Source organism: Uranotaenia lowii, chromosome 3, assembly GCF_029784155.1.
Source record: "Uranotaenia lowii strain MFRU-FL chromosome 3, ASM2978415v1, whole genome shotgun sequence".
In the NCBI taxonomy this organism is placed as follows: domain Eukaryota; kingdom Metazoa; phylum Arthropoda; class Insecta; order Diptera; family Culicidae; genus Uranotaenia; species Uranotaenia lowii.
The window spans coordinates 346,823,886-346,851,005 of NC_073693.1; the positions used below are offsets into that span (position 1 = coordinate 346,823,886).

At 33.3% G+C, this 27,120-nt stretch overlaps 1 long non-coding RNA gene across 1 annotated transcript; it reads left to right on the plus strand.

Moving 5' to 3' along the window:
- The first annotated feature begins 24,258 nt into the window (after nt 1-24,258).
- On the plus strand, nt 24,259-25,318 carry LOC129754415 (uncharacterized). Its single transcript, XR_008739022.1, has 3 exons — nt 24,259-24,752; nt 24,815-24,933; nt 24,993-25,318. It is a non-coding gene; the product is annotated as an uncharacterized LOC129754415 (long non-coding RNA).
- The last annotated feature ends 1,802 nt before the right edge of the window (nt 25,319-27,120 follow it).

Genomic DNA, 27,120 nt, shown 5'->3' on the forward strand with positions numbered 1-27,120 from the left:
TTGGGTATTTGAGTTGGAATTATTTAAAAAAAGAAAGCTGCAACAATATGATTGAAAAACATTTAATCTGTTTTTTTTATTTTTAGTTTTTTCGGGGATATACTAGACCGGTTTACTCAAGTTAGATAGAAAGCAACTCGTCCTTGAAGCACCAACCCTTTTTCCGTTGGTGAATTGATATCATCCATAAGTGGCCTATCTTATCGTAAAACCATCATGGAGAATTGTGTACGTTTATTTGACTTTAGTAAGAAGGCAAGTGCAAGTGCACGTCAATCCCCTAAACGGCAACGAATCACCATTCGCTATGATTCCGAAACGATTACATACCTTCTTAATTGCCCACTCGAAATGTCAGTAATATTCCATTCTTCGGCAAACATTTTGTCCTCCATGTGAGCAATTACGCATGACAACCCGATCGACCGACGTCAAATTGAGCTAGGCAATGGCAATAACATGTTGAAATTGTGCTGATTTTCTTGTTGTCAATTTTTCAGTATTTCTCTCGGAATTATTCATATTAGACTAATAATGGAAGCCACTTAAAAGAAAAGAAATGGCTACACGCAAAATAATTTAGAAATTATTTCCACGGGAATTTCCACGTGAATTTAGATTTTGTTGCATCATATTTTCCGTGATTCTTTTAGTAACCACAAGTGTTATAAGGACGCCCAGGAAATAACTACTTCACTTCCACATAACTGACTGATTTCACGAAAAGTCTAAGTGGATGGCTTGCAGTTTTTTTTGGGTAATAGCGAAAATCGATATACCTCACATATTTGGTCCCCAATATGTTGAAATTCTTAGATTTAATACTCAAATGTCGCCCAATTAATCACTTCTCACTTATAACTTATCGTACTTCCACAGCCAGAATTAAAGTTTTAATCCTCATGAATAACAAAACTTTTTGATATTCATCTTGTCTTAGTTCATGCTTTAAATTATTTTAACATAAAAACTTTAAAATAAGGTACACTGGGGTAAGTGTGGACGATGGCTTTTAAAACAATAGGGGAGAGTGGGGATACTTGATCCCCTTTTCTTATTTCCACCATATCTTTTTGGAAAAATTTAGCAACCCGCACTCTTTTACATTTTCTGACAGCGTGTAACTTCAAGTTTCTATGCTCCTAAAATTAGAACGATACTTGAACCCGTAGATGAACTAGAAGCATTTTTGTGGGAGTAAAAAAAAACTGCGATATTTTTGAAGTTAAGGGATGTAACCAGTGCGTTAGTTTACCGTTGAGTGTAGTGAGAATCTTAGTTTAAACTTCGGAACACACTATTATGATTCAAGGAGGTGCTTTGGGGAGGAACGGAGAATGACCACTCCACGATACTGAACGCGTAGAGGCAGCGTGATCAGGTCAACAGAGCGCTAGTCGACACCAGGTGGAGCTGAAGGACGCGTTATGGTAACGGTAACGCTAACGCATCAAAGCGTAACAGGACATGATGGGAGGAATTATAGGACGGACCCAAAATGTCTTTGACCGGAGTACGGGGTCAATAGCCTAGCTCAGAAACAGGCTCATTTGGATCCATAAGTTCGAGACGTCGACATCGCCAAACCACACAACCACATAAAGCCAGTAGGCAACCCAGCGAGTTATATGGGATACAATGACAACCAGGTAACCGCCATTTTTGAACCCCATACCCGGCGTCCGACTGATACATTTCCGTTTCCCATCATGTGCCTTAGGACCCCGTAGTTTTTGGCTGGATAATATTCCCAGCTTCACCGGTCGATCCACCGAAGGTTTACCCTTGGATCACCCTCCAGGAAACCAGGAACCAGCTCCACCCGACCTTGCGCACACCGTGAACCAGCCGATACCCAGCGTGCCTCTTCCGAATCCGACACCCAATACATCGTCGTTCGGCCTTCGCCACCCACCAAGAGATCCTTGGATCCCTGTCAGCAAGCCGCTAGGAGTATTGTGCCAACGCCAACCAGCAACACCGTCACGGCACCGCGACGCAACACGAGGTAGGACAAAAATTGTTTCCTTGGGAAAAATTGTCTGGGAAAGGTCAACAGCCATAGCCAACCCCATGTAACCAGTGTCACGTTTGTCAATACGGTTTCGGGAAAATAAAGTGGGAGTTTTCTTGACCAAACTAAAGCGTTTCCTTGAGTCCGCGATTCCCTTTTTACGAGTGCCGACCCTGAGGCTAGAGGGGGGTTCTTGCTCCACTGAGCAGTAGGCTAGCCCGTGGTTACAGGGAGACTTGACCCTTTATTCAGGAAGCCCTAATCCATGGAAAAATCAAACAAAACCCCAAGATAGAATGTTAATTGACTATTTATTTATTTGATGTCTTTGATGATTTTGGTCATGTTTGTTCTCATTTCACAATCTTGAATTGTCAGAAAAAAATTCTATAGCTTATTCTCAACCCTTATGACATTGCATACTTACGGGCGCAATTTCTTATGAACAAGAGAAAATCAATTATTTTAGCCCTTTTCTTCAGATAATTGATGGATGAATATTAGCTATTGGATAAATATTAGTAATCTCGTAATCAGTAATGACCACGACCCATTGAGAAGAAGAATATACCGGGATCTTTTGTACCCAAACATTAGGGATCAATTGTACCCATAATCAACATTTTTGAAAACTTTTTCTGAAAAAAGTTGGGAGTTTTCCATCGCATTGAAAATATTGCATTTTGAAGTTCATATTACACTCGAAAGATTGATGTATTGGAATAAATATTTTTGTTTTAATATTTCCATGTTAGAAACATTTTAAAATGATGAAAAAAGATCTTCAAGTCACATTTTGTAAAAATTTTCAAACAAAGTTTAATGACCCAAAAACATATTTTGTTAAAATTTTTTGAGCCTCAACCATTGCTGTTTTGTTCCATTTGGCACATTTTTCTAGAACATTTGATCTTTGTACGACATTCCAGTTTCGAGATATAGCTAAGGAATCAAGTATCCCCAGGGATCAAGTATCCTCATTCTCCCCTACTGTGCACTATTTTTTCAAACTTTTAATGCAGAATGTTCAATTTGTTTACTTGTAATCTATCCAATAACTGTGAAAAAAAAACGATTCCGACAGATACGGACGTTTGCAGCGACTTTTTGGGAATTTTCTATTTTCAACTACGATGTCGAGTTGATGTGCATCTTTTTCAATTGCAAATTTCAAGTAAACTAGCTGGGTTTTGACATAAAGCTCTACATTGAAACAATTCTTACATTCGAAACAACCAGTTTGGAAAAGAAGCGGTGGTTGAAAATGAAGAAAAAGAGTTTATTAACAAAAAAAAAAATAATAAAATTTTGTATTCAAACTCTACCTGAGGTAAGTGAGTAAGCTTTCTAAGAACTTAAGGTTCACACATTTTTTCAATTTTCTGTCCCTCATCCAATACAATTTAGCTTTATTTAGCATTCGGATCATAAAAAGTTGGGTAAAGTACTTGTTTGTTCTGGAATAAGTATTTAGCTTAGCTTAGCTTAGCTTAGCTTAGCTTGTTTGAATACTCACATCCACCTTGAATCATTGAATCCGAAATGTTTCATACAATTTTTGAACAATTGAAGTTTATATTTTCTTTTTTTTTCTAAACATTTCGAGTTCCATGATCGCTGGGGTGGCTCAGTAGAACTAGTTTCACATCGCCAATGATTGCTACTCCGTGATTGACCGAGGCCATCAATTTTCAGCAAAGGTAAAAAAATGCTGCTTGGGAATAGCAGCTCATTCTCTTTGCACAAAACTAATGCTCTCCCTTTGAACATCAATAACGGCGCCGGCCACGTCCCAGTAGTCAAAAGATAGTTTGAAAAGAGAGAAAGGGATGAAAGATCAATATTGTGCTTTAGCAAAAAAAAAATGTTTTTGGAAGTATGGATGAAAGGATATGATCAGGAGATACTTTTGACTAGTGTGATCATCTAGAACAAATTTTTCATGTTTTTTCGGTTTTAAATTTGTGGTGATTGCTTATACTATCAGCACACTGTAGGCTTAGTCATTAAGCATTGGAAGCCATTATACTAATATACACCTGCTTACTAAGTCATCCCTGCTAACTATATACGAACACTCGGTGCGTAAGCTGTCTTAATAGACTGAGTCGATTTGGAGTCATTTTTGAATTTCTCAAACCCTGGGGTCAAGAATGCTTTGTTTTGGTCCAAAACTCAATCGTGATTTTTTTCAGAATTTTAAAGTTACGTTTACATGAGTAAATTTGAACTTTTAGTTTTGTATGGGAAAATTGAATATTTTGTACTAAAACATCATCATCATTTTTGTTTCTTCTGTGTAACCTGTGTAATTGATGGTTTTTGTGCCAATTTATAAAATTCCTTAAGGAAATTTTCTGCTGAACAACTTTGTCGAAGACCGTAACTTCGTATCTGATTACAAAAAAAAAGTTATTAGCGGTTTAACAGGGGTATGTCTTTTCGCATTGATTAACAATAAATTCAATTAACATCACTGCTTGAGCGTCGCGAAGTATTGCATGAAAAGAAGTCACATAATACCTCGCTAGGTACCCTGCAGGGATGTCAATTGAATTTATTGTTTATCAGTGTGAAAAGACATATCCCTATTCAACAGCTAATAACTTTTTTGTTTGATAAGATATTAAGTTACGGTTTTCGATAACGTTGTTCAGCGGAAAATTTCCTTAAGAAATTTTATAAATTGGCACAAAAACCATCAGCTGGCTCGGTTCCACAGACGAAACAAAAATGATGTTGGTTTTTCAGTACAAAATATTCAATTTTCCCATACAAACCTAATAGTTAGAATTTACTCATGTAAACGTTACTTAAAAATTTTGCAAAAGATCATGGATGAGTTTTGGACCAAGACGAAGCTTTTTAGACCCCAGGGTTTGAGAAATTCAAAAATGACCCCAAATAGACTCACTCTACTGTCTTAAGCATTCTATCGTAGACCGCCAAACGTAGTGCATTGCACATGAGATCGCTCCCACAAAGTTCGAGAATCGTTATAATATACTTTGAATTGATGATGGTTTTTATTTTTTTCTGTCTAAACTTAGCCTCAACATAATAGTTTACGTAAGAAGAGTTAGTTAGCACGTTAGATTTCATATAATTTATTCGGTTTCTTTTTAATTATACGCTAATACTATAAACGAATCTCTATAATCGTTCCAAGTATAAGACTATTATGTCTGCACTATAAAATAAAAAAAAAACACAAAATATGCAAAGAATTAAGTTCGAACGGGTATCATGTAGGTCGTTTTATCAAAGTAGCAATTTTTAATATCCTTAAAAAAATTGTAAACGCGCACTCCTTCTTGAAGGTTATTAGAACTTATTATTTCTGTAATAAAATCTTACGACACTTAAATTTCTTTCTTCCATTGTTCTGTGTTCAATCTGTTCTCCTAACTTGAATCATGGTACCGTACTTTGATACTAAAAATATCAAACGAATGTTACTCAAATTTGGGTTACCGTTTCTGTCCATGTTTGCGCAATTTCACTCTTGGAGGTAACAATCTTTAATGTATTATGGTTCCTAATGATCATTAAAATAACAACATTATTAATTCAACAGTCGTATGATAAACGGGCTTGCTAACCTTTAATACAAATGGGATTATTCAATTTGTTTGCAGCACCCATCTTCTTAATTTTTGCATCATTTTGTTCAACTGGCTAACACTTTAAACAAGTGACGTTCTATCTTTAATCGCAAAACACTCATAGTTCAAAACAAACGAATGATTAAGACAGTGAATAAGATTCTTTTACATAGAATGCACTGTAATAGAAATGATCTGGGTATAACAAAATAAATAATTCGCTTCGAAATGTTGTTCACTAACCTTTCGAACTTCTGAGATATTCAGTATCAATTCCTTTGTCCCTTCAACACCGTCATTTGTCTTGTTCGATCGGTTCGGACCTTTGGACCCTTCCAGTTGCTGTTGTTTAGTTGGAGCACAAACAAAAACTCGCACAAACTTAAAAAAAAATTAAAAATTTTCGGAGCTCATGTTCCATTCCGGTCCATCCACGGGATTTTCCGATTATCTGCAATGCTCTTCACAATCCTGTTCTGCTTTGAGGTTAATAAGCTCGATTTCTTGTTTGTTCTGGAATAAGTAATTTTCGATTAAATCGGATCTCGGATAATCGGATCGGAATCGGATAATTTTTGGCATTTTCGGCGAGTTAGAAATTCAAAGTAGAATCATTTTTAGATAGAAATGAAAGTATTGATAGGTGGAAAGGTCAAAGCTAGAGCGCTTTGGGTAGAAGAAATTGAATAGTTGGTGAAAATTTGAGCAGGGCTTTTGTTTTGTGAACAGCTTTTGAACTTCTAGCGTGATTCTTTGCCCCTCGCCGTTTCAATGTTGATAGGAAGCGATGCAGAAACCCATCGCATTTCTACCCACATTGAAACACGTTTTCACAGCAGTTGTTCAGCGGGTTCCCTTTAGAGGATTTATAAATTGGCACAAAATCTATTAGTAGGCTTGGTTCCACAGAAGAAACCAAAATGATGTTGATTTTTCAGTACAAAATATTAAATTTTCCCATACAAACCTAAAAGTTCAAATTGACTCATGTAAACGTTACCTTAGAATTCTTCAAAAAATCATGGATAAGTTTTGAACCAAGACGAAGCTTTTTAGACCCCAGGGTTGGAGAAATTGAAAAATGACCCAAAATCGACTCAGTCTAGTGTTACATGTCTGCTGTCTTGAAGGGTTTCAATATCTATGAGGCGGCATTGATTTTCGTAGCTTGGCAAGCGAAAAGGGTCTTGCCAGTTCAGATGTCTAAAGGGCGTATCGCAAGAATCGCCACTGTCGATCGGCTCGACACCGTTCTGGTAGTAGGGACACCAGACAGCTGATGCGTATTCAAGAATTGAACGAACAAAGCTGCAGTATAGGCAATATACGTCTTCGAAGTCCTTCGCCACTCTAAATATTAAACCGGGACTTCTGAATGCTTTCTCAATCACGTAGTTGGTGTGTGCCTTGAATTCCAGGTGCTAATCTAGGATTACGCAAAGATCGTAAACGTGGTTTACATGTACATTAAGATCAACTCCAAGGAAGTACTCCGCAATTAAAGGTTGTCGCTTATGAGAAAAGCTGAAGACTGCACATTTGCTGCGGTTTAATGGCAGGCAGTTAATGTTGCACCAATCTATTTGTGCCTATACTATTCATTTTAAATCGTGCTTAGACATAATGGGACACCCTATAAATGAATGTATCGCATAATGCCGCAGAACACTGCAAGAAAAATTCGTGTAATTTAAGACCGAAAATGATGAACGAAACGGAACACCGATTTTTTTTTTGTAAAGGCGTGAGGCGTGTAAATTTAGATCGAAAACAATGCACGAAATCGGATGACGAAAGCCGTCGTGTACAAATACCTAGGAATGTAAATTTTCATTTTATGATCGTAAATATAAGAAATCTTTGCTATATATACGTGTTTTTTTCTGTTGTCTATGTCGTATTTACGCCGCTTTCATAATTTTTATTTCACATGTATTTCCTAAATTAACATAAAAAGATATCACCCATCATCACGGACAGCATCATCCTGGAATTTGTGTTGCTTCCGATGATTCCCAGCACGGTGATGTTGAACAGATTAGCGTCACCACCCAAGTAACAATTTTAGCCTTATTATGGTCAGCAAAATTTCGTTTGGACTATAGGATTAATCTTCATAAAAAGCTAAAGCGCATTCTATAACATCACCTGGACTCTAATAAAGCCAAAATCAGGCTATTTGGCCCTATCCTAGGAACGTCATCATGACCAATCATTGTTGGTCATCAATGTTGGTCACCAAAGCTTTTAAAAAGCTATTATTAAACATGCTAGCAATTTTTGTTTTTTTTTTCGATTCTGTCAGTTCTCGGAGTTTTTTTTTTATTTTTTCCAGCAACCATAATGGTTGATGAATGATGATTGCATTATTGAGATATGATCTGGTAAAATTTATAGCTAAAAAACCAATGTTTTAACCATATGATGAGCGTCTTTTCTACTGCCAGTCAAGATTTTAGGTAAAATGTATATGAAAAAGTATCTTAAAATAAATGCGCCTCGTCAAATCTGATGGTCAATCATGATGGAATTGATGGAAAAAAGGCCTAAAAAAATATTTTCCAATGCTTGCATTGTGAATCCATCAACATGGCGTCATTTTGTGCCCTTCGATTTTGCAACCAACATGGCGTGAGTCAATTCATAGTTTTATTATGGTTCAATGATGACCCCAAAAAAAGCTACGATTTGACATTTCTCTCGCAAGCCAACCAATTACACGCTAAGGACAAGTTCCTCATTTCTGAGTTGTTAATCATTTGTACAGTAAATGAGGACAGACTTTTTGAATGAAAAGGGATTGGTTGTGAATGACCCGTGGAATAAATTATGAGTTGAAGTCAAATTTCGTTGTCTGACGCCATCTTGAAATCCAAGATGGCGGCTTCCGCTGAACTTTAAAATGGTGTAAATGACTTGAAATCGCATGAAACCCCAACAAAATGGGTATCGGGTGAAAGGGCTAAACGAGTAGAAATCGAATTTTGCTATCAGACGCCATCTTGAAATCCAAGATGGCGGCATCCGCTCAACTTTTAATGCTTTAATGCTGACAAAAAGTCGCATTAAACCACCACTATACGGGTATTGAATGAAAAGGCCAAACTAGAAGATGTCGATTTTTTTTCTTTCCGATGCCATCTTGGAATCCAAGATGGCTGTTTCCACTGAACTTTAAAATGCTGTTTATCAATGAAAATCGCATGAAACTACCACAATATGGGTATTGGGTGAATAGACCAAACGAGTAGAAGTCGAAATTTACTATCAAACGCCATCTTGAAATCCAATATGGCGACTTCCCCTGAACTTAAAAATGATTTAAATCACTGAAAATCGCATGAAATCACCATATTATGAGTATTGAGTGAAACGACTCAACTAGAAGAAGTCGAATTTCGCTATCTGACGCCATCATCAATCCAAGATGGTGGCTTTTGCTATTCTTTTCAAAGCTGTAAATAACTGAAAATCTCATGATACATCCACAATACTGGGTATTGGGTGAAAGGGATATACAAATAAAAGTCGAAAATCGTTGTCCGACGCCATCATGAAAGCCAAGATGGCGGTTGGCGTTCAACTTTAAAATACTATAAATGACTGATAATCGCATAAAACCCTCACAATATGGATATTACTTCAAAGCGATCAACGAGTAGAAGTCGAATTTAACTATCTGACGCCATCTTAAATGCGAAGATTGCGGTTTCCGCTGAACTTTAAAATGCTGTAGATGACTTTAAATCTCCACAATATTGGTATTTGGTAAAGAGGTGGAACCAAGAGAAGACAAATTTCGCTACCAAACTTCATCTTGAAATACAATATGGCGGCTTCCGCTTAGCTGTTAAATACTGTTACTCGCTAAAAATCGCATGAAACGCCCACAATTTTTTTTGGGTTCAAGGGCGAAACCAGTAAATGTTGAATTCCTCTATTTTACTTTATCTTGAAATTCAAGATGGCGGCCTTCACTGAACTGTCAATGACTAAAAATCGCTCGAAAGCTTTACAATAATGGTATTGAGTGAAAGGGCTAAACAAGAAGAACCAGACCCTGTTTGTTTTTGGCAACACGCCCGAACTTTTTGTGTTGCCAAAATCGAACGATTTTTTTTATCAACTTTTCTATTCACTTAATACTACATTAAAACTACTATTTTCAGACAATTTAGATCATTTTAAATCATTTTTATTATTTTTTCATTATATTTCTAATGCAGTTGTAACTTTTCTTGTTTTGTTTATAGTTTTTGATTTTTTTTGTCATTTATGTCATTCTATTATTCCTATCATGCTATTATGTCTAAATTTTATTGGTCTTATTCTAGCGAAAACAATAAGGTTATGTTGTTTTTGTTAACCGTCTGATTTAGACACATGTGCCAAATTCGATGTTGCCAAAATCGAATGTTGCCAAAAACGAACGGGGTCTGTATTGTGGTGGTTTTTGTGGGATTTTCAGTCACTTACAGATTTTAAGAGAAACGCGAAAAGAGATATTTGACTTCTATCATTTAGCCTTAGCACCCAATACAATATATTTGGGAGTTGCATGCTATTTTCATTCATTTACAGTATTTTTAAGTTCAGCTGAAGCCACCATCCTGGATTTCAAGATAGCGTCAGAATGCAAAAATAAACTTTTTATAGCTTATCGCAATTTACAAATACCCACATTTTGGAGGTTTCATGCGATATTCAATGATTTTGAACATTTTTAAAGTTTATCGAAAGCTGCCATCTTGGATTTCAAGATGGCGTAAGATAGCAATATTCGACTTCTACTCGTTAATCCCTTTCACCCAATACCAATTTGGGTTTCATGTCATTTTAAGTCATTTACTACATTTTAAAGTTTAGCTGAAGCCGCCATTTTGGATTTCAAGATGGCGTCAGATAGCGAAATTCAACTTCTACCGGTTGATCTCTTTCAACTTATACCCCTATAATATGGGTTTAATGCAATTTTCAGTCATTAACAGTATTTTCAAGTTGAGTGATAGCCGCCATTTTGGATTTAAGATGGCGACGGGCAACGAAATTTGACTTCTACTCGTTTATTACTTTAACCTAATAACCATATTGGGAAGGTTTCACGATATTTTCAGTAATTTACAGCCTTGAAAATAAAAGCGGAAGCCGCCATCTTGAATTAATGATGGCGTCAAGCAAAAATTTTTTCCTACTATTTGGGCCCTTTCACTCAATACTCATATTGTTAAGATATTCATACCACTTTCGGTGATTTCAAGTTTTCAAGGATGTATTTTTTAAATTTTAACTCAAAACCAACACGCATAAATTACCAAAAATGTGTAAAAATGGGAGTTCCAATTCAAATATGTGTTATCTAATCTGAGCGTGTCCTGTTTTGACATCTTGATCGAGAACTGTCACTAAGTTTTATGGCGGTTTAATAATCATGCACTGAGTGCTATTATAGAACATGCAAAAGGAAGTTTGTAGCAAACTTCGAAGTTTGTGTTTTATTATAGTTTAAATAGAGCATTCATAACTCTTTCAAAATAACTAAAACAGTATGTTTAATAAAAGTTTTACTAGCGTTTTCAAAACCATCTGAAAACATATGGTCGAAAAAAAATATAAGCATTCTGCATGACCATAATAAAACCGTCATAAAACGAACTGCACAAAAAAAATGCCATAATTAAACCATAATAAAACTTCCTAATGCTAGTTGGCTTAATCTGTGTTACTTGGGGCAGGAACCTCGATTCTCAATAAATCATTATTTTTCGGTCAGCGTCACCTGTGTTTGGCTAAAATTTTTCCGGAAAATCACTGTTAGGAACATTTTTGTAGGTGATGGAAAGAATTAGAGAAACATGAGGAATCAAAGAATGAAAGAACATAAGCCGTAAATATCATGAATTTTTTTTGAAAGAGATACAAGGGCTCACCGGCAGGACTTGAACCTGCAATCTCCGCGGAGATTTTTTTTTCGTAATCATAATAAAAAGATGGACTCAAATGATGATTTGGGATTTATTTTCATATTTCCATTGAAACCTTCAACTGTCTGATGTGTTCAAATTTTTTAAAAACTATATTTTAGAAACATTTTTTTCCTACATAACATTGACAAGCCATTTAGTTTTTCTCTGATATCTGGGGGAATTTCTTATCAGCCAATTCGAAAAACCAGTTTAATTTTTTGCAATTTTAACTCTCTGCCGTACAAAAACTATGTCACTATTTTGCACAATAATTTCATCGCAAGGTGAGTGAGCTTTTCTTGTGAACTCATTTTTTTAAATGCCTTGGTAAGAAGCAGTGATGGCAAATTTCGCCCGTCACGCTTGACCCGACTAGTTTTGTTTCATCAAACGACTGGCACTGTTCTCAATTGACGGAGCTTCACCACTCGCATGACGGATAAAGCACGACAACAATCAACATTTCTCCATCATCGACTGGCGAAGCTCCTACACAAGGTCAAAATTTCTCCTGAGAGTGACTGGCAAATCTTTTCACACTTCGATCGGCTGCTGACGGCAGGTACAACTAATTGAACGACTTGCTGGTAGAGAGCAACAATAGCAATAAAAAACTGAAAACGAGCTTGCTGGCAGGAGCAACAATAATAATAAATGCTTTTCTTGTTCCTTTTCGGTCGTCTTCGGCTTGCTGGCAGGAGCAATAATAATAATAAATGCGTTTCTTTTTCGTCATCGGTCGCTTGAATGCGATTGCTTGACTAGGAAATTCTTTTAGCTTCAAATGACTGGGGAATGAATGACTGGCAAACGAAGTGACTGGTCGTTAAGGAACAGTCAATTGAGTTTGACGGACCAAGAGGCTTCACAGTCACAGCTTCACGCCTCATGACGATGACTTTTGCCAAGCATGGTAAGAAGTAACACGAAGCTACGCTCAAATTTCCAAACCAGAACGGAACGCTTTCTTTCCGAATGAGCCTCCAGAATTTATCATCACCCTCGGACATCACTGAGGTCTTATGTTCCACTTTTATTCCTGTAATGCTTAGTTAGACACAAATCGCTGTTCGGTTAAAAAACTGAATACATTAAAATTGTTCTTTACATCCGGTTGTTGTGAAAACATCGAGCCATCTTTCTTCAGCCATGTATTCAATTAAAATTTCTTATAAATGAGAAGAAAAAATGTTTAAGTACTAAGCATTTTGTGTGCAATGCAGAGTGCTTGGAAATTTAAGATTTGTCATTTTTAACCCACCCTGATTGAAAGCAACGTTTAGTACATAGTATGCTTATGCTTGGAAAAGCTTCAAACCCACATTCGTGTTCGCGATTCGAGCTTATTCCGAACGCGCGCGGGAAGCTTGGTTTTGCTGAATATCGTAGCTTTCAGGTCTTACTTTGAACTCTCCTCTTTCGAAAGCTTTTGGGTTAAGCCAATACTCTCAGCTGCTCTTCTCAGATTTTTCGAAACCCCTACCATATTGATGGATCCAGTCTAGTCTTTAGTAGTTTGACTTATTCTGATACTTATGTTATTTTAATTAATGGAAGCTAAATTGGGAAAATCTGACTTCGATAGCACAGATAATGTTATATTTACGCTAACTGCTATTGTATTTATAAGTTCGACAATTTGGATGATTTTCATTGTTATCTTTCAACTTTCAAGATTATTCTTCGATGAAGATAAAACAATTGCCAAAAGGTCATAACGCAGTAGATGAAATACACATACTTTGCAACACTCAATTTCACCAACGTGCGTTCTTTATGAACTTTAATAATCGGGCCACACCTCAACCCGGGTTGTCGAACAACAATCTCAGAGCATTTCCCTCAGCCAACCGCGCCGTAAAAGGAACCGCACAAATCCGTGAGCCGGGGAAATAAAACAAATAAACGATATCTGCTTCTCGGATCATCTCAAAAGAATTACTACTTCTGTCGGTACCTCAACTTACTTGTGGGCGATTGTTATTACCGGTCCTTAAGAACAGTGCTGCCAAATTCAAGATTTAAAAATTAATTTTTGTTAAAAAAGGAACATTTAGGAAAAAAAATTAAAATTAAAATTTTCAAATATTTTTATCAATTTTTCGAATTTGGCATCACTGCCGTCATCATTCAAGATGGGGGTGAAATATAGCTCTGGCTGGCTGCCGCTGCTGGTGCTAATCTGAAGAGTTGCGAAAAGTATCAATCTAAAGTGCCGAAATGGGCCACTTTACTAAAGTTTGGATTGCCATCACCCGAGACCTTGGAGGAACCTCCGTAAAGTGGCTGCAATAATGATTATATCAGGACCGGGCATTTGTCATACTTTAGATGAGAGGAATTTGCGGGAGATCCTTTTGAATTGATCCGAAAATTGAGATATTTGGATTTTGTTTTTGGGTTAACATACTTTAGTGAAATGTACTTTGAGACTAAAACAAGATTAACATTTTTTAATGAAGATTAAAAAAAAATAGGAAAAATCCCTTTTTTCAAAATCTAATAATCTTTTAAATTATTTCAGATTTTAGATTTCCGTTGAAGATTTCAGATTTCAGATTTCAGATTTCAGATTTCAGATTTCAGATTTCAGATTTCAGATATCAGATTTCAGATTTCAGATTTCAGATTTCAGATATCAGATTTTAGATTCCCGGTTTTAGTTTTCAGATTTCAGATTTCAGATTTTAACTTTACAGTTTAAAAATTCTTATAGAAAATCTAAATCAAAAATCGAAAATTGAAAATGTTTCTTCGTTAGAGTGAAACGAGTGTTAGTGTGAAAATCGAATATCGTTAAATGAAAATCGGTATTTATTGATTTATTCCCATTTCATAATGATCATTTCAAAATTTGCAATTATTAATTTTCAATTCTATATTTTATATTCTCAATTTTCAATTACCGATTTTCAATTCTACATTGTCAATTCTCATTTCTTATTTCTCAATTCTGAATTCCCAGTTATCAATTCTCAATCCACCGCTTTCAATTCTCAACTCTCAAAATCTGAGGATTGTTTTTTTTATTCTTTAATTGATCAATTTTTTTAAATTTTTTTATTTGAATTTTGAATTTCTGTATTTTGAATATACTATTTCATATTTTTTTTGTATTTTCTTTTTGTTTTTGAATTTTAAAATATTTTATTTTTTGATTTCATAATTTTCCCATTTTTTAATTTTTCAATTTTATGATATTTTGTTTGTTTTCAGTTTCTGATTTTTTAATCAAAAATTTTGATTTTTTTATTTGTTGATTATTAAATTTTATGATTTTTTTATTTTTTGCTTATTTTTTATTTATGATATTTGGATTTAATTTTTAACAACAATTCTCAATGCTCAATTCTAGGTTAAAGTAAAAAAAAAAGCGAAAAAAAACCAAACTATAAAAATTTCAAATCATCGAAAAAAAAAAATTAAAAAAAAACTCAATATAAAAAAAACCCAAAGTCATAAAACCAAAAATTTAAAAAAATATTTCTAAATTTAAAAAAAAAACCCTTAGTGAATCAAGAATAAAAATTGAAAATATCAAAAAATTAAAAAATTCTAAAATGATAAAATAAAAAAAAACAAAAAAAAATTCTAAAATTAAAGAATCTAAATATCATGAAATTATGAGATCCTTAAATCACAAAACTTCATACCAAATAATCACAAATAAAAAAATTCAAGAAATTGAAATATCGAAAAAAAACATCAAAAATCAAAAAAAAAATCATACCAAAAAATCACAAATCAAAAAATTCAAAATAAAAAAAAGCATAAAAATATAATTATATCAAAACACCTCAAAATTAAAAAACTAAAATAACTTAAAATCACAAAATCAAAATTTAAAAAAAAAATTAAAATCCAAAAATTTAATCAAAAAGTAATTAATCAAAGATCAAAATAAGATAAAAGAAATTTAAATATTAGAACATCAAAAAACAAAAAATCAAAAGACTTAGTTATCATAAACTCAAAGAGAATTTAAAATTTTTGATTGAAAAAACAGAACTTGAAATCAAAATATCAGAAAAATGATAAATAAAAATAATCAGGAAATTGTGAATTCGAAAAATCAAATATCAAAAAATTGAACATTCAAAAAATTATAAAATCAAAAAATTAAAATACAGAAATTGAAACTCAAAAAAATTTAAAAAAACAAATTGAACAATTGAAGAATCGATAAAATCTTTACATTTACAACTTTAAAAAATTAAAAAACCGATAGATAAAAAAAGTAGTATTGTCAAATTTTGAATAATAAAAAGTCGGATAATTTAAAAAATCTAGAATAAAAAAATCAAGAAATTAAGAAATTCAAAATAAAAAAAAAACAAAAAATTAATAAATAAAAAAATCAAAACACAGATGTACAAAATGTAAAATTTATTAAATATAAAAAGAAAAATTAAGAATACAAAAAAAACATCGAAAAATCCAAATATTATTTTGGAAAATCGAAATTAAAAAATGAAGAAAATCTTAAATTAGAAAAAAAAACAAAATTTAAAAATGAAAAAATAAATAATCAAAGAATCAAAAATAAAAAAATAAAAAAAAATAGTAAAAATAAAAAAATCAAAGATAATAGTAAAATAAAGATAAACAAAATAGCAGAACATCAGAAAATAAAAAAAAGCAATAAATTTGGTAATCAAAAACAAATCAAAAAATTTTAAGTTTTACCGAAAAATCAGAAATTGAAAAAGTTGAAATATCAGATATATTAAATTAAATAGAAATCGAAATTAAAAGAAATCGAAAAATTTTGATATTGAAAAATCAGAAAAAAAATCATAAAATAGAAAATTTTCAAAGAAGATATTAAATCGAAAATTAAAATACAGAAATTCAATCTACATAAATTTAAAAATGAAATTGAACAATTAAAGAATCCAAAAAAGAAAAATAAAAAAATCTATAGTTTTGAAAAATTAAATAATCGGTTAGTTAAAACAAAAGAAGGATTGTCAAGTTCTGAAAAATCAAAAATTCAAAAATTCCAAAAATGGAGGTAAAAAGCCAGAATTAAAAAATTAAAAATAAAAGACAAAAAATCAAAAAATTAACCAACCAAATCACAGAAATACTAAATCTAAAAGTAATAAATTAAAAAAAGAAAAATTTGAAGCCAAATATGTAATTGCAACAATAAAATATCGAAAATTCTGATTTTTTTGTTTTTGGACAAAAGAAATATGAAATCCGTTCAGGAGGAACTTTTAAATTAGAAAAAAAATACAAAACATCAAAAATCGAAAATCGAAAATGAAAAAACAATCGTAAAATCTTGAAATTAAAAAATCACAAAATGAAAATCAAATTGAAACATTTTCAAAAAATTTATTATATCTTAAAGTCAAAACAAAAATTTACAAAATCCAAAAACGAAAAACCAAAAAATTAAAAATTAAGAAACAAAATAAAAATTAGACAACATCAAATCAAAATATTAAATATAAAAATAAAAAAATTAAGAAATCAAAATAAAAACTGAATAATTCAAAAATCAAAAAATTACTAAAACAAAAAACCGAAATACTAAAAAATCAAAAAAATTTAAATCAAATCAAAAATTCAAAAATTTTATAAATTTAAAAAAAAATCTCAAAATCAACAAAAGATCAAAAAATTAAACTAAAAAAAATCTTATCAAAGATCATAGTAAAATAAAAAAATCAAAATCACAAAACAACAAAAAAAAAATTAAAATAAATTAATAATCAAAATATTAAAAAAACACAGACTATTGGTTAAAAAAGTAGAAATTGAAAAAATCAAAATATAAGAGAATTGATAAATTACATGATTGGAAATTAGTGGAATCGAAAAAATCAAATTATCAAAAAATTAAAAAAAAAGAAAAAACAAAATGCAGATATTCAATTCCAAAATCTAGACATTTAACAATTTGAGAATAAAAAAAATCATTTATAATTGTTTTTTAGTATATTAAAAAATCGATAAATAAAAAAAATACTATTGTAAGATTATGAAAAATTATGAAATCGAAAATACAAAAAATTAAGAAAAAAAAATTAATGATTGGGAAAAAAAATCTTTAAATGAATAATCAAAACATAGAGATACAAAATCGAAAATTATAAAAACAAAAAAAAAGAAAATTAAAAATATATATAATTAAAAAAAAAATCAACGAAAGATCCAAAGATAGATATGGAAAATCAAATTAAAAAAACTCAAAAATCAAATTTCTTCTAAATAAAAAAAAATAGCAAAACAAAATAAAAAACAAAAAAAAAAAATCGTAAAATCTTGAGTTTGAAAAATCGATATTTGAAAAATCAAAACATAGAAACATTAAAAAAAATTATGAATTTATTATATCTTTCAATAAAATTTTTTTTTCAAAATCCAAATTTTAAAAAATTGATATTACGGAAATAGAAAAATTTAAAGAAACAAAACATAAAAAAATCAATAATTTCAAAATAACAAAATCAAAGTTTAAAAATTGGAAAATCAAAATCTCTCAAAATCAAAGTACCAAAACATTAAAAAAAATTACAAATCAAATATCAAAATTCAAAAAACTAAAAAACAAAATCAAAAAATTGAATATTCGAAACACAGAAATAGAAAATAATAAAGAAAGAGAAATGGGAAAAACGGACTACTTAAAATTCGAAAAAAAACAAATCAAGAAATTTAAAAATTTTATCAAAAATTTCAAAAATTCAGACATCCAAAAATAATCATATCAATGATTGAAAAAATTCAAAAAAAAAAAACAAAACATCAAAAAATTGTAAAATTCAAAAAGTCGTTAAACCTGGAAATCAAATGTATGTGTATGTATGTAGTTATCCACCTTGGGTTTGCGGCAGCGCCGCGGTTATGGCCAAGAAAATAACCCACGCGTCTATCTTGTTTACCACGCAATACAGCTATAGCCGCCCAATGAGACTTTCAAGGGAGTAGAATCGTAAGCAGAGGCACTTACGGTATCCAGGATAAAAGGGGAAAAAGTCTCGAGAAGCTATAACCATGTTGTTGACTAACCAAGATAGCATGCAAATTATAATCCCGCCGCCAAGGCTTCCGAAAAAAGAGTGCGTCCTTATTTTACAAAAAGTAATCAAATAGTTTAATTCCCTCAACCATGCCAAATTCCCTTGACATAGATTGAGGAACGTTCATTATTCGAAACGGGAGACAAGCACATACTGTAACCCGCTCCTTTTGCAAAACGAGGATACGTTAAACCTGGAAATCAAATATCCACAATTGATAAATAAAAAAAATACACACACTCATTATATTTAGAAAACGAAAAATAAAATTGCAATAATACAAAATCATTAATCTAAAATCAAAATATTTAAAATCAGAGTATTTTAATTAAAATAAAAAAAAAAAAATAATTCAAAAATTTACAAAAAAAATTTATCATCACAAAATCGAAAAAGCCAGAAATCAAAAAATCAAAAAGTCAAAAAACCAAAAATCAAAAAAAAAGGTCATTGAAAAAAAAACCAAATAATTAAACATAAAAAAATTAAAAACCGTAATATTGTGAAATCACAAAATCGTTAAATAAAAAAAAAAGAAAACGAAAAATGTTCAAATAATATTCAACTTATCAAAAAATTCAAAAAAATATCTTGAAATTAAAAATTTTTACTTGAAAACCAGTGTCCAAAATAGGAAATAAAAAAATGGAAAGATTTTAAAGTTTGACAAGTCTGGTGAGCCCGAAGTTCGGATTTTTCGATTTAAAAAAAAAATGTATAGTTTGAATTTTTAGTGAGTTTAAAGAATGTGGATAATTTGTAGGATTTTCAGAGTTAGTTGATTATGGTAAATTTTGAGATTTTGTGGGAATTGGGATAGTTTGGAGAACTTGCAAAGTTTTTTAGAGTTCTCAGAGTAATCTTGTATAAGTTCTTTAAGTTACATTCGTTTAAATAGTTTGATAGTTCTAAATTTTGATAGTTTGAAATGCTTTGGAATTATGAAAATTTTGGAAGTTTGGAAGTTTAACAGAGTTTGAAGACTTTGGATTCAGAGAATTTGGATATTTTGGAAAGAATGTAGAGTTTGGAAAATCTAGAAATTTTGGAGAGTTATAAAATTTGAAAGTGTCTTGAGAGTTTTTAGAGTTTTCAAAGTTCAAAAAATTAGGAGAATTTTCATATTTTGAAACTCAATTTTTCAAAATATGAAAATTCTCCTAATTTTGAGTTTGAAAATTATTGAGAAAAAGAAAGTTATGTTTGGAGAATTTTAAGCTTTTGAAAGTTTTGAAAGTTGAAGAATTTGGGAAATTCGATAGTTTTGAGAGTTTTCAGAGTTTGGAGTTTTCAAAGAATTTTGAGAATTTTCATAAATTTGGAAACTTATGAAAGTATTGAGAGTTTGGAGGGTTTGGACAGTTTTAAGATTTAGAAGTGTTTTGAGAGTTGTAAGAGTCTAAAGTCTTAAGAGATTTTGGAAAGTTAGGAGAGTTATGAGAGTGTTAAAAGTTTTAACAATTTGTGATATTTAGAAAGTTTATAAGAGAAACTACCAACATAATTTTTACTTAGCTTGTTATTCAAAATGAAGTCACGGTTTAAATTTTCCCACGCCTTTAATTAAAAGTCAAATTGCTTGTCGGACATGACATTTTCTTCAAGTTAATTTTTCACGGTTTGTCCAATTTAAGTGATCGTGGGCATTGAAATATTTTTCTCTTGATTTCATTCACCTCGGATGAAGATTCGTTCCTTTTTATGCTCATCCCGAGCGATGATTTTGCATATTTCTGGTCATTTCACTCAGTTATGAGCGAGTAAAGCAAAAGTGACGCATAAGCCAATTCGGCGAAAAACTTGAGACACTTTCAACCCTCTCAAAACTGATCTAAAAGCCCATTCGTGACCAGGACTATGATTGACTGACTGACTGACTGGCTGACTGAATATCTGACTGACGGGCGAAGCAAAAAGGGAAAAAAATAAAATGGAACGATAATATTAGAGTTGACAAAAGAGGGGAGGATCAATCTAATCGATGGATGACCTTTCTCCGTTTCGAAGTTGGAGTCCCCCGGCGTCCTTTTTTCTCCGTCGTCGTTGATTGGCGGTACTTTTTTCTTCAGACCGGCCGCCAAAAGCCTCCACATCTCCCCTTCCCCGCTTAAATAGTTCTGCTCCACCCCTACTTTAGTTAGTTGGATCGGGAAAAGTAAAAACACGATTGAAAGTCGTTATGCATCAAGCAAAAAATGCGATTCATTCAGCCGTATAGTTATGATATTTATTATAATCAGTTTTGGCAGGCGGCAGCGAGCAGCTGGACAGGAAATGAGAGTTGTTATTTGAACTTTTAAGTTTTTTTTGCCCTCCCTCGTCCTCATGCTTTAGGTGATCGATTGAGTGATTTGTTGTCGGCTTTGATGTTATTAGTATTGACTTTGATGTTGTTGTTTTCTCTTGTTTTATCTGTTTTGTTTCATCGTTTTTATACCTCTTTCTGATCTACTTTCAGGTTAGTACGAAAACATGCATGTTCAAAACACTTGTTAATTAGCATGGCTGGATCAAAAGAGGATTTGCCGACTCGAGTTCGACTTCGAAGAAACCTGAAACGTCAAGAAAGTAAGTAAGTAATTTTGCATAAACGGATGTAGGTGTTTTAAGAAAAAAAAAGTTTCAAACCGGTTTTTGGTCAGTCTTTAACAGGTGACCCCCAATCTAAAACTTCATTCAAAACTTAAGGGCACACCTGGTTTTTATGCTAATTTTTTAATGTTAGATTAAATAAAAAAAAAAACGTGTGTACTGACACTTTTTTGCTTTCTTCGAAGCATTTATCCTCCAAAAACGAATGCTGGGAACGATCATTTCAACAACTTTCGGAAGGATAATCAATCATCAGGGTACACACCTTTTCAGAGCTTCGCGAAACGCCAAAACTTCCATGGCATGACCAAAATTTTGTTTCCCCCTATTAACAACACAAACATCTGTCCCGGTCCCAGTTTGGTTCAATTTTGCCACCGAATTTGTTTCGCAAAACTAAAACCTAAGCCCGCCCATTGTGAGAAGTCAGGAATAAAAACATTTAAAAAGTATCAAAAAGAGCTTCTGTTCACATGAAAAAAAAGCAAACGACGCTCAAGCGTTTGTTATTTTTTCCATATTCAAATTTTGACTCTTCAACTTTTGTGTCGTAAACAAATCCACGAATGATGAATTGGGAAGCAGCAGGACTTTGTTGTGTGTGGGATTTGTTTTGTTTTCTCGTGAAACCTCACGGTTTCAATTTGGGGTTTCGCTCTGACCTCCTCTGCTCAGAGGAGTTTGATTTACGACGAGTAAAAGTGATTTATTCGGAAGCGTCATGCGAATTTCCTTCGAAGCTTAGCTTGAGCAGCTTGAGCTCAAATCATCATTTGTGAACATCAGTCATCAACATTGTTGGTGGATTGTTTGATTCATTTTCAACTAACTACAAATCACGTATGAAACTCGATCAACTCGTCTAACCATGTTACCGAAGTAAGACCAATTTTTTACGGTCGCCATGGAATGAGAATATTCACAGCAAACTAGTGCTTTCTATTCCGCAATAGATAACCAACTTTCATTGGTTTTAATATAAATTAATCGTTCCATCCCTTTATATTCCAAATGCAAGCTTAAACCTAGGCTTTAGAATAATCTTCACACAATTATTTCTGATTGCATTTTGAAATTACAAATGCCCGATAAGATTTTTTTTAAATAGTTTTTTAAAACCTCATATGTTTATTTCCTTTCAATCAGACTTCCAATCAAATAACATATTAAATCTTCGTTTGAACTGCTAATTATAAGACATCATACACTTTTTAGCTTCCAATTATGGATTCAGTTACAGTTCTTTACAAACTTAAAGTCAGTTTTAGATTTCTGAGCATGATTATCTTCCGGCATCACGTTCAAAACTTAAAACTTGTTTAGGTTCCAAATTTAGTCATGATATTTCAATAATCCAGACTCAATTCTTTCCAGTAGACTTGAATTTTGATTCACGTGAACTAATGTAACCCATTGTAGTCATCTCCAGTCTAAACTTCATAATAAATTTCGGGGTTCAAATTTGAAAGCCCTCCTGCTTTTTTTTAAAACAAACACCAACACCTAACACCTAACACCACGATGAAATTGCTACACTTGAAACTGTTCTAACTTTTTAACCGTTGGGTAGAATGTAATGAAAATTTGGGTGGATTTAGTTCATAGTGCATTGTTTACAGTTTTAAAGTCCTGTGATCAAAACTCGCGGAAATGGAGTCGAATGAACAGCTCGTGCGAGAAAAAAATTTGCGCATTAATCACGAGAACAAGGATCTCTCGCCAGTCTTCACGGAGCAACCCATGGCGATGTGTATAAAAGTTTTAAACACACCTATACCACACCCATGTAACTTATCGAAAATCCTTTCTATACGCTCAGTGCTGCTCCCTTCTGAGTGGGGGTATCATAACAGGCGGCGAAAATAGCTTGTACACCCTCTTTACTACCTAATAGTTCGAGTCTTTGATAACGTAAACTTCAAAAAAGGTTAAAAAAAATCAAAGTAGCCGTTGTTTGAATTCGTTTTGGTAGCATAAATTTCAAGAAGTCATTCAACCAAAATGGGTCGCAAAAACTGTGCAGTTGTTGTATGTTTTGCTTCCAAATCCGGAATAGCAAAGAAAACATTCTTTCGTGCATCTGGTAAAGGCAGATAAGTGTTCTATTATCAAAATTGATAAGATTCGGTTACATTGAATGATCTCGAACATTTCAGATCATTTGAGTGCTGGAAAAAGTTTAGCGGCAATCCAGACATGAAGCCTCACCACTTAATCTGCGAGAATCATTTCTCAGAGGATGATTTTTTTAATAGATCCAACCATTCCCAAGGGTAGGTAGTTTTTTTGTACGAAGAAACAACCGGACAATCATTTTATGATTTTTAGCCTTATTCAAAATGCGAAACCAACACTTAATGGCCCGAAGATTTTTGAAAACGTATTCGAAACCAAAGATTTTCCACCATTTTTACAGGATGCTAGTGATATTCCTCGCGAAGTCGAAAGCTACCATGGTAAGATATTTTCGAAAATTTTAACGTTTTGAATGTATCCTTATTTCCTTGAAAACCACTTACTTGGAACGATACACAGTTTGTACCTGAATGGTTTTCCCTGATATCAATGTTTTTTACAAAGTTTGAAGTTTGAATTTTGAGAGCCCCAGAAGGCCCACTAAGGTAAATTATTAATGTTCTGTTTAAAGCAACGCAAAAACAAATTTAGGCTTTCTAATTGCTACTAGAATAACAGGAAAAACTTTAATCAACGGGTAGGAGGGAGTTAAGGGACAACATTTCTTTTTTAATTTATTACTCTTTTTTGTTAATTCAATGCAGACTGCTCCTTAAAAAAAGAACTAAAATTGGATGTATATTTATAAGTATATTTAAGTATTGTTTATTTATTAGGTTAATTAGTTTTAACATTATTTGAATAAATAATTTGTAAATTTTGACAAAAATTAAAAAATGTTTGTTTTGTTTGATTCTGCATATTAAATACTTTTCACCTTCTACAAACCACGATAGTTTCGATAAAGTTTAATGATAGTTTTTAATCCATACAATCTTATTTCAATTTAATTGATTAACAGATTTTCAATTAACTCAACGAAATAATCAAAAATATTCTTCAGCTTGTAAAGCATGTAGATGTCGCTATTGTACTGACTGCCAACCATAATAACTTTGAATGCGATTTGTTTTCCCAAGACACACTTTGGTATCCTTAGTAACATGGGTGAGTTTTGTTGCCCCAACTCTTTAGATGGCGTTGCGAACATCGAATATCCATATAGAAGAATATATGTTCGCGGCAAAGCCCACTTCTTTATCTTGAAGTGACGGTATCTTTGCCTATACCCTACTGGTAAAGTGCGTGTTGAACATGCTTTGATGTGAACATACTCGAACTCAAGCGCAGAGTTCAAGTTTAAACTTGGGTGCGCTTTCATGTTTGAAATGTTTTAAAATCAATCACAGCAGTCAGCTACGGTAGTTTTTTACTTTTATTTCGGTTTCTGTTACTTACTATACTGCTTCTGATTTTCGGGGCAACAAATCTAAACGGAAGTGATGACCTTAAGCTGGAGAATTTAGAGGTAAGTTATGATCAGTGTTTGTGGTGTATTAAGTCTAATGCCATTTCAATTTTCCTTTGTAGGATTTTTGTTTGTGGCCGGTTTATAGTTGAAAGATTAACGACAGTACATGCTATTCCTGAACCTTCTTGCACTCATGTCAAATCAGCCGCTGCACTGAGTCCTGAAGACTGGATGAACGGTAATTTGTTAGGTCAAATAAATTAATTGAACTGTTCAACTAACAGAAACCTCTTTCAGCCGTAAGCTATTCCATTTTCGTTCTACAAATTAGTGACCAATCAGCTAAGTACCCATCCTCAAATGTCCAGCGGCCCTAAGAAGTTTATGATGGATATTCTGGCATGAGGAGCGATCGTGTAGACATTCTTGCAAAGCAATGATCCAGAACGCAGGACGTCTGGATTCACAAGTCTGGATCTGCAAGCAGATGCCTAACCTACTAACACCGACTGGTTCTGTCGCATCGGGCCGACGAGTATCGCTTCGTTTATAAATTTTTGCTACGGATTTTTTTAAAAAGAATTCCCGGTTGGAAATCATTTTTCAAAGTACCTTTATCTGAGTATAATAAAATGAATAAATAAAATAAAGCCGAAAACTTTTATTTTTCATTAGCAATTTATTCACACTTCGAAATGCAAGGAACGAGTACTTGATTTGAATACACTTTTATAACATCTGGATTAAATTTTGTCCAATTAGGATTTAAAGATTCAATAACATAAAAACGTACCAGATAAAAAAAAATAAATTGAAAGACAGTGGCATCATTTGTCATAGATCGATTCGGAACTTCAACGACTTGTGGCATGATAAATTGTTAGGTCAACTTTTGTCGATGTTTGTCCCGCTATTGCGTCACTGTCCATTTCTGTATTTTGGGCCGCTGACCGCTAAAGCCGAATTTAACCAGAATAGACATTCTGATGCAGGAAGTTCCTTTCGGAGGACCGATTATTGTTTAAACATTTCCGTGTTCCACTTTTGAGATCAATGCAATTGCTGTGGACAACTGCGAATGTATAAACACTCCGAAAGTTAACACGCCGGGGCTCGGAGAGGGAACTGGAATATCTAATAATCTTTATCGGTTTTGTGTACGAGTTAAAATTTATAAACAAATACCTACCTATGTTATGTTCGAACTTGGGTGCAAAACTTCGGTGCGAACACTCAGGTACAAAATAAACGCTTGGGTTGCTGTTTTAAATAAACCTATGTTTAGGATGTCATGCAAGTTAAAGATGAACTTGCACCTAGAATTTTGCACCCAAGTTGAACTTGGTACAAGTTTTCGTGAAGACTGTCTCTCGCATTATTCCATCGCTAAAACGTTGGTAATCGTGAATTCCACGGTGTCGCGAGTGATTAAGTGGTTCAAGGAACGATTGATCACCGATCGGAAGCCCAGAAGTGAAGGAAAAAGTATTCTGTACAACACCAAAAGCCACAACCGCGTAGTTGCGCGGAGGCCAAAACTAAGGCTGGGCTTCGAACGTTCAATGTACAAAAGGCCTCTTATCGCGACGAGAAGCAGAACAAATCCGCCAAAACCCGCGTCAGGAAGTTGTACTTCAACATGCTGACGAAAGTTGAATGCTGCATCATGGACGACGAAACATATGTGAAGGCCGACTTCAAACAGATCCCCGGCAACCTGTTTTTCACGGCTAAGGATAAGTTCAGCGTTCCGGAGCATGTCCGCACTCAGAAGATGTCCAAATTTGCGAAGAAATTCCTGGTTCGGCAAACCATCTCTCGTGCGGGAATCGGGGAGCACCTTTCGTGACCCAGGACACGAAGAACGGACAGGTGTACTGTACATGAAAGAGTGCCTCCAGAAGCGGCTGCTTCCTCTCCTGAATTCCCACAACGTCCTAACAATCTTCTAGGCGGATTTGGCCTCATGCCACTACTCCAAGGATGTGCTGAAGTGGTATGCGGACAATAAGGTCAATTTCGTGCCGAAAATGTTCAACCCACCTAACACTCCGGAGCTCCGCCCCATCGAGATGTACAGGGCGATTATGACATGCAAAAATCTGTTGATTCACAGGTTGTGCAGAATCTTATGGCCGGGGTAAGGCCAAGGAGTGGGCATTTGAGTATGGACTGTAAAAAAAATACAAGTAAAATGGTAAAATGAAGTTTAATAGTCATTTTTTAATCCCTGAAAATTTGATGGCAATCGGATGAAAACTCGAGTTTTGAGAATCAATTTTGTGTATGGCAATTTCATCATGGACACCATTTACTGCCGAGTTTTTAATGATTTTTCAACGTTGAACTATACGAAAAACCGTCCACACTTATTCCGGTGTACATTATGTCCATAATTAGGAACACATTGAAAATAGTGTTCCCA